General features: G+C 41.7%; 1 protein-coding gene across 1 annotated transcript in view; it reads right to left on the bottom strand.

Annotated features, from left to right (window-relative positions):
- Nucleotides 1-7,805, bottom strand: part of LOC103360213 (NACHT, LRR and PYD domains-containing protein 3-like) — a 61,156-nt gene that overhangs the window by 28,176 nt on the left and 25,175 nt on the right. The gene's annotated exons all lie outside the window — the stretch shown is intronic.

Genomic DNA, 7,805 nt, shown 5'->3' with positions numbered 1-7,805 from the left:
CTTCAGCCCAGTCCAGAGTGAACTTCTGTGTTAACACTGTTTTCCCGATGCCAGCCACTCCCTTTGTCATCACGCTTCTGATTGGTCGATCTTTTCCTGCTGCACCTTTAAAGATGTCTTCTGGTTTGATTGTTTCTGCTCTGTTTGGTTTCCTGGATGCTGCTTCAATCTGTCTGACCTCATGTTCCTCATTGACCTCTGCAGTCCCTCCCTCTGTGATGTACAGCTCTGTGTAGATCTCACTGAGGAGGGTTGGGTTTCCTGCTTTAGCGATGCCTTCAAACACACTCTGGAACTTCGTCTTCAGAGTAGATTTAAGTTCACGTTGACAAACTGCAGCAAGATGTTCTGAATGAACCAATAATTAGATCAATGAATAAATTGCACATTTCAATCCCCTAAAGCAGCGGTCTTCAACCTTTTTTGCACCACGGACCGGTTTTAAGCAAGAAATTTTTCTACGGACCGGTCATTACACACATAACAAATAATAATTGTTTTTTTTTCTATTGAAAAGTTTCATAAGTAAATAAAATTAATTTTTATTGCTTAACATGTTTACTTTTTCTTCTGTCTCAGTATCGAGTCTCTCCCACTTTCCAAAGCAGCTCTCCTGAGACGTTTGTTGTTGACTGACGGCTTCGGTTAGCAGCCGGGCATAAAAACTGACAGTCAAGTGCGGGAAACGAGCACAAACGGAAGTGATGGGAAGACGAGTTAGTCATTTTTCAAAATAAAACACCCTGCAGACTCCGCTGGGAATAAAAATAAACCAATAAAATGTTTTTATTCTATCTGTGCGGCCCGGTACCAAATGACCCACGGCCCGGTACCGGTCCGCGGCCCGGTGGTTGGGGACCGCTGCCCTAAAGAATGAGTATCTGACTATACTTAGTGCATCTCTTGAGACAGCAATAAATGTGCTGTTTATCCTGAACACTCAATCGTCTGAGAAATCCTCTTACTGCCTTGCAGACGGTCAGCCAGCTTGTCCTCCTTCATCATCCTCAGGAAGAACGCTGTGATCTGCTGAAACGCCTCTCTGTTGCTCCTCTGCTCTTTATCCTCACCCTCCGACGCCTCCTCATCCTCCCTCGGACTCTCTGAGGATTCTGGGTAATCTGGACTCAGAACCTTTTGGATGTTCTTCAGCTCCTTCTTCACATAAGCCATGATATGTTCCTCCAGCACCTGGAACAAAGAAATCTATTAATTAGCTGATCAGAGTGAAATCACGGAGATCAACATCAGATACACTGACAGTCTACAAAGTGCCGACAATATGAACAGAACCAGCAGAAAGGTAGTTGCTGTACATGTACACACCATTAATACGGAGTCCAGGCGATGATTCTGAGCAGACTGAACACTGGGAACCTTTGAGCTCTGCTGGTCGACTCTGTGGATCAGTCGTGAACAGTTAGCTCCCAGTGTGTCTGTCCACATGGAGACAAACACAAGCTCAAGGACCTTAGGGTTGAATCGTATATTACAAGCTGACATGGTACAGGGGAAGGGACAAAATGGGGGGCTGTGGAAGAGTGGGATGTCCACTAATTGCAAGGTTGGCGGTTTGATGCCAACCCCTCTGCACACGAAAGTGTCCTCGGGTAAGAACACAAAGTTGCTCTCGATGGCAGGAAAGCACCTCACATGGCAGCTCTGTAGCCGTTAATGTGTGAATACGAAACACTGTTAGGCACATTGAGTGCCACTATGGAGAAAAAGGCTATGTACGGCCAAGCATTTCCAAAATTAAGACTACTGAGAAGTCGGTATAGGCCATATTCTTGCTGAGCATGGAAAAAATGGAGATCTGCTATGTTGTGTTATATCTGATAATACAAACTGATTTATAAATAATCTGCCGCTGTGAGACATGGTGATCTCCATCTTTGAAAGATGCATGATCCTTCCCCTGCCAGTCACTCTGTATGTAGCTACTGATGCCCCTTCCCAGCCTCCTCCTGATAAAAACACAGTATATAATCTGTATTGCACCAAAACACATTGAAAACCAATTTCAGCACCATGTTGTTCAACTGTCCAGGACAACTGTGTCTTGTACATTTCTGAACCCCACTCCAGAACAGCTCCTTTATGTTGCAGTAAACCAATGCAAAATGAAACCAACTATGTGGAATCACTGGAATCTTATTTTACCATATTTTAATATTTTATCATTATTATCACCTGCTCACTTTTAATGCTTGGTTACTGTTGTCGTTGTTGTTGATGTCGCTTTCATTGCTGTTGCCTTTGTAGTCTTTTATCTGTTATATGCTATCTGTACCTGTGAGCTGAGCCTGAGACAGCTGAATATTCCCTAGGGATCTATCTATCTATCTATCTATCTATCTATCTATCTATTTATCTATTGTTCACAACAGAGTACCTCTTCTGAACGGAGGGGTGTTGTCCAGTGAAATCATGGTAGCGACCCATTGACCCGTCGCTCTTAAAGGACACACAGCTGGGTCCAGGTTCATGTCCAAGCTCTGGTTCAGGTCCATGTCCAAGTTCTGGTTCAGGTCCATGTCCAAGTTCTGGTCCAGGTCCATGTCTATATTCTGGTCCAGGTCCATATCCAAGCTCTGGTCCAGGCTCATTACAGGCTGGTATCCCATAATTCCTGTTAGATAGAGAAGAAAAGTCACCTTGTTGTCTTCAGCCACATAAACTGCTGGAAAAATTAACAGCTATCAGCAACAAACTGTGAACACTAGAACTGTAGCAATTAGCCAATTAATTGATCAGTTGTCAACTTTCAATTGTCAACTATTTTGATAACTGAGTTATTGGTATGAGTAATTTTTAAAGAAAAAATGCAGTAAAATATTTCTAATTCCATCCTATTACATTGGAGCATTTCTTGGTAAGTTTTTGGTCAAGTAGATTTTCATCTGTCAAAAGGTTTAATTGACTCTTGACAGATGTACACTTTAGTAAACATTGAGGAGGAGATACATGCTGTTGTTCTGCACAATTTTCTGATGTGACAACATGAATGTACATGAAGAACGATGCTAAGAACGGACCAAAAGATCTGAAAAGTTCTCTGAATATTAACTGTCTGAACATGGATCACTAACATTCTAATGTTACCGTTTATTACTTATTATAACCTAACAGATTACCTCTTTGCACCAGAGGGTTGTTGTCCTGTAAAATTAATGATGCGACCCACTGACTGGTCGCTCGTAAAGGACACACAACTGGGTCCAGGTTCATGTCCAAGCTCTGGTTCAGGTTCATGTCCAAGCTCTGGTTCAGGTCCATGTCCAAGCTCTGGTTCAGGTCCATGTCCAAGCTCTGGTTTAGGTCCAACAGAGGCTGGTCTCCTACAGATCCTGTTAGACAGAGAAGAAAAGTCACCTTGTTGCCTTCAGCCACATAAACGGCTGGAAAAATAAGCAGCTATCAGCAACAAACTGTGAACACTAGAACTGTAGCAATTAGCCAATTAATCGATCAGTTGTCAACTGGTAATCGTCAACTACTTTGACAACTGAATTACTAATTCCATCCTATTTAATTTGAGCATGTTTTGGTGATTTTTTGGTCAACTAGAGTTTCATCTGTCAAGAGGTTTAATTGACTCTTGACAGATGTACACTCTAGAAAACATTGAGGAGCAGATACATGCTGTTGTTCTGCACAATTTTCTGATGTGACAACATGAATGCACATGAAGAACGACACGAAAAACAGACCAAAAGATTTGAAAATTCTCTGAATTAGTGATGCACAATACTAAAATTTCTGGCTGATACAATATCAAGATTTCTGATATCGCCAATAACCGATATTACCGATGTCGATATTCAGTTTTTGTTAACACTGAAAAATGAGTGTAAGTAAGTACTGTGAGAACGTGAAAACTATTCAAAAGAAGTCCATACCACATGAGACCACATAGTCTTCTTTAGTACGTAACAAAAGTAACACAAATTTAAACATATAAGATAATTAACGTTCACTTCCAGAAACAAAAGTGAGTTAAAAACATCTGTGAAACAGCAGCAATATCAAATGTAGAGTCGAACAAAATCCATCAAATCAAGTTTGTCATTTTGCTGTATATACAGCAGTAGTTCAGGCAAGATGAGAGAGCGTTTCTTCAAGCAATTAAATAAAGAAGTGTTTGCATATCTGGATCAGCAGTTCAGCATTCTGACAGCTTGTGGCATGAAGCTGTTGATCAGTCTGGAGGTTTTTCCTTCAGTGCTCCGGAAACGTTTGCCTGATGGTAGCAGGTCAAACAGTTTATGGAGAGAGTGTGAGGAGTTCCTGACAATGTTCAGTGTCCTGCTCCTGCAGCAGCTCTGGAAAAGTTCAGAGCTAGCTGTCTGCCTGTCCACCCGGAACGATGTCCAGGGTTCTTGCCAGCATTATAACGGAGTAACGGCCCGTTACGCTGCTGCCAGAATGTAGCGGGAAAATATTCAACAACAAGCGGTGATGCAGTTTCCCTACTGTCGTCTTCGCTGCTAAAGCTGCTGTTCGCGAGCGCATAACCATTAGCAGTATTCGCTAAGACATCCCCGCTTTCACACGCTGTCAAAAAATCCTGGCGAGGACCCTGAATGTCGTCTCCTCCAGCTGTATGTCCATCTGGGATGCTGCCACGGAGCCATGCCTCCGCAAAAGCAAACACACAGCAGTCTTTCCACTCTCTCCGGGTTTCTCTCAGCAAACGTAGCTCGTCCAGCTTGTTGTCAAGGGAGCGGACATTAGAAAGTAGGAGGACGGTCCTGTTGGTCTGGAGGGGTTAGCCTTTAGCTTAGCATGGATCCCGGCTCTCTTCCTCCTCCTTTGTTTACGTTCGTACCGTTTGCACTTCCTTCTCTCTCGGGTAACTGCCGCTGTAGTCTCTGATCGGACTTCGTGTTGGTGTAGTGTGTCCACATCACAACCGAGTGGCACAATTTTAGCAACGTTCACTACCCTGATGTTGAGCAAAGTCTCTCGGCTGTAAGTTTTGCAGAATGAACGTCTGGGATAGACAAGACACCCAAAACTTTCAGTCTCGCTGTCTCCTGAAGGAGCTGCTGCGTCTATGCGCGCTGCCATCTCCATGAAAACGAATGTGCGAATGTCAAACAATTATCGGTTTTATACATCGACTGAATTTCATCATCGGACCGATACCAATATATGGGAAAAAACACGAATATCGGCTAATACCGATGTGGTCGCAGATATGTCATATATCCCTACTGAATATTAACTGTCTGAACATGAATCACTAACATTCTAATGTTACCGTTTATTACTTATTATAACCTAACAGATTACCTCTTTGCACCAGAGGGTTGTTGTCCTGTGAAATTAATGATGCGACCCATTGACCGGTCGCTCTTAAAGGACACACAGCTGGGTCCAGGTTCATGTCCAAGCTCTGGTTCAGGTTCAATAGATGCTGGTATCCCATAGATCCTGTTCGACAGAGAAGAAAAGTCACCTTGTTATCTTCAGCCACAAAAACTGCTGGAAAAATTAGCAGCTATCAGCAACAAACTGTGAACACTAGAACTGTAGCAATTAGCCAATTAATCGATCAGCTGTCCTCTATTAACCTCCAACTATTTTGATAACTGAATTACTGGTATGAGTAATTCTAAAAGAAAAAATCATGTAAAATTCCATCCTATTACATTGGAGCATTTCTTGGTAAGTTTTTGGTCAAGTAGATTTTCATCTGTCAAAAGGTTTAATTGACTCTTGACAGATGTACACTTTAGAAAACATTGAGGAGCAGATACATGCTGTTGTTCTGCACAACTTTCTGATGTGACAACATGAATGTACATGAAGAACGACGCTAAGAACAGACCAAAAGATTTGAAAAGTTCTCTGAATATTAACTGTCTGAACATGAATCACTAACATTAGAACGTTACAGCTTCTACTTATTATAACCTAACAGATTACCTCTTTGCACCAGAGGGTCGTTGTCCTGTAAATTTAATGATGCGACCCATTGACCAGTCACTCTTAAAGGACACACAACTGGGTCCAGGTCTATGTTCAAGTTCTGCTCCAGGTCCATGTCCAAGCTCTGGTTCAGGCTCAGGTCCAGGTTCAACAGATGCTGGTATCCCATAGATCCTGTAAGACAGAGAAGAAAAGTCACCTTGTTATCTTCAGCCACAAAAACTGCTGGAAAAATTAGAAGCTATCAGTAAGAAAGAACACTAGAACTGTAGCAATTAGCCAATTAATCAATTAGTTGTCTACTATTAATCGTCAACTATTTTGATCATAGAAAAGACTTTATTATCCCAGCGTGAAACTGGATTGCGAGATGTGCAGGAGCAGAACTCCAAACTACTTCTATAAGCTTACGTCTCTGCAGCGGAGGGTTGAAGCCTTTCCCAGCCATCAGACTGAAGGCTGAGTTCAGGGACTCCCTCCTCTTTGCCCTCAGACTGATCCATGCTGCTGGATTCACGTCAGCTGCACACTTCCTACCTTCACCTGCAAAAGAAACACAAATCACTCATCTGCACATTCACTGAAACCCTCCTGGACATCATCTCTGCAATGTGAAGATCAGCTGATCCTCCATTAATCGGCTCTTATCTTGTGTTTATAAGAGCTGGAAGGAGTCACACAGCAGAGGAAGCTGCTCTGCACTTTTGAAGTCAGTCCAGCAGATGGAGTCAATGAGCTGCAGTGAAATAAAGAGCAGCACATTCACATCCACTGCTTCAGTTTGACTGGAAGCTTCAGTACATTATTGTTCAGACAAGTCTGAATACTGTTAATATAAAAGAAGAGACCAAAATGACATTAAATGCAATGTTTGAAAAAGGAAGTGTGAAAAACAGAACAACTGGAGATGTTTAGCAGAATCAGTACAACATCTGGGTATTTTTTAGCAATCTGCAGACTGTGGTTTGTTGCACAATGCAGCCGAGACAGGAAACATGCAGTCATTTGTGTTGTTACTCAGGAATGTGTAGAAGTAGAAAAATGCTTCTTAAACTGTACTTTGGAGGCAAAGTCACCAAATTTTTAAAGTGGTTTTTATCGGATTTTATGTATTTATGCAATTGTGAAGCCCTGATGAACGTTTGCATTTCACATTTGGTTCTCTCCTCATTAATTTAGATAGGAACCAGGGAACCTAGTCTGTCAGTGAAATACCTGCCAGGTGGAACCGTAAGAATTGACTGCACACTTCATTTTAAAGCTGGACTGCCCCGTTTATATACATCTAAAGCTGTTTTTACCATAAATATTCCTCAGTTTTACAAAAAGAAGAATACACAGCAGAAAAGAAAAGACATGACGAATTCTAACATACATTTTAAATAAAAGAAAGCACATTTCATCACTTCTTTTAATTGCATGGATTGGTGCACACTTGTGAAGATATCGTTTGTTTTTCCACAAGGAGCTGGATGCACATTAGAGCTGCTCTGTCTGTTTCAACCGTTTTGTTGTTTATATTCTAAATCAGTCTTGGACACCACCATCTGCAATAAATCAGTCAGTTTATGGATTTACTTACACATTTACTGTCCAGAAGATGGATAACAGTAACTTTGAGTGCTACAAGGAGACACAAAACAACCCCAGTTTGACTGAAACTACCCCAGAGAGTTATGACATATTCCCAGAGACAAAATAAACCTCAAAAAATGAAAATAATATGCTAAAGATGATGCTTCATTTGACAGCTGGAGTGTCCCGTTTCTATGCATCGACAGCTGCTTTTATCTGGATCAGTGGCAACGACAGAAGTGTGTGAAACTTAATTATGTCATAGAAAGTTTCGTTTAAAAAAATTAAAAAAT

This window comes from Stegastes partitus, unplaced genomic scaffold (assembly GCF_000690725.1).
Source record: "Stegastes partitus isolate 25-593 unplaced genomic scaffold, Stegastes_partitus-1.0.2 Scaffold421, whole genome shotgun sequence".
Taxonomy (NCBI): Eukaryota; Metazoa; Chordata; class Actinopteri; family Pomacentridae; genus Stegastes; species Stegastes partitus.
The sequence above is the reverse complement of the archived record's forward strand: the minus strand, read 5'-3'. Positions and strand labels throughout refer to the sequence as shown.